Below are 1,552 nucleotides of genomic sequence, written 5' to 3'. Positions count from 1 at the left end.
CTTGGAAGAGAGACGAAACGTTTCATTAAAGAAGAACCCGTCCAGAGGACCTATACAATTTTTTTTCCTTTTAAACAAATGTTCATAATTAATTTCAATAAATTACAAGTTAAGAAGAATATGAACATTTCTTTTTCTTTATATCGAAAAAATATCAAACCGAACCGAATCATGAATTTTCTGTATCGTTGCATCCCTAATATATATAAAACAGTTTCCGCTAAGCATGAAAATGACAGGGTGGTGATGAGAATTACCCAAAGGAACAATCTGGATTAAATATATTTTAATTGTGTAATAAAGCACAGCCATGCTGTTTCATTTTCTGTTTAAGAAGTGAGGAAATATGACAGATCCAAAACAAAAGAGAGTTAAATTTCAGAAATAAAATTCTGTCCAAAATGCTGAAAGGCATTCTAAAGAGTCTGTGAAATCCTCATGCTAATAAAACTTTCAGGAAATCCCTGGATCTACAGCCGTTAAACGTTTTGGAGTCAACTTTAATGCCAACAACTCAAGTCAGTTTTACAAATTTGAGCTGAAAACAGGTGGTAGCTGAGTGTTCTTCACTGTGCATCATTGAAGGCTGCCCTCAAAGCTCCACTGTCCAGCTTTCTTCTTTTCATTTTAGTTGCATCAATTACAGATGATAAAATAATCATCAGCAGCTGCACATGACAAAGAGGAAGCCTGTGCTGTCCTGAGAGCTGCCCGGCTGATTGCTCACGAGTTCTAACCAAAAACCACAAACCTCAAAAAATGATGAAAACTATAAACTGCTGAGTCATCTTAACGGCCGCATAACTGTAGCTGAGTCTTTGCCCTGTTGATCTTATCTTCTTACTGGACTCCAGCAGGACATGTAGCATAATGAAGAGAACTCTGGCAGATGGGACTGAAACATGAAGCCCAGTGCAGCCGAAACATTTCAACCTTATTTGATTATATTTTTTAGTCATATGGTCTTCAGAAAAATGGTTTGTTAGAGGAGGTTGTGTATTGGCCACTGGTGCTGCCCAAGCTTAGTCCCTAATGTCTTTTCCCCCCTTACATTACTTCTACTTTTAATTTTTTTTATTTTTTATATACTTTAGACAGATTTAAAACAAGTACTTTTACACTTTTACCTGAGTCAAAAGCTTAGGGTGACGCTTCAACTTCTAAAAAAGTCTTTAAATCCCATTATATATACTTTTAATTAATTAATGAATGTGAACATCTCTGTGCTTCACGCTCTGTCCTACCAGTTCCTCATGTCAGAACTGAATTAGAGAAGAGCGTTCAGCTTAGCTGCGCCCTTGACCATTGTTGTATAAATTACCTCAAAGTGATACTTGAGTAAAAATACAATAACTTACCATAAAATTACTTTAGTAAAAGTTAAAGTCTCCTCTAAGAATATGATTTGAGTAAAAGCCTTAAATTATCTGATATTTTTTTGTACTTAAGTATCAAAAGTAAATTTCTGACATAAAATGTACTTAAGTATTAAAAGTAAAAGTACTGAGTAAGAATGAGCTGTTAGATTTTCTAAAATATTTAATTTATTGGG

Source organism: Austrofundulus limnaeus, unplaced genomic scaffold, assembly GCF_001266775.1.
Source record: "Austrofundulus limnaeus strain Quisiro unplaced genomic scaffold, Austrofundulus_limnaeus-1.0 Scaffold158, whole genome shotgun sequence".
Lineage (NCBI taxonomy): Eukaryota > Metazoa > Chordata > Actinopteri > Cyprinodontiformes > Rivulidae > Austrofundulus > Austrofundulus limnaeus.
This window is presented reverse-complemented; position numbering follows the sequence as displayed.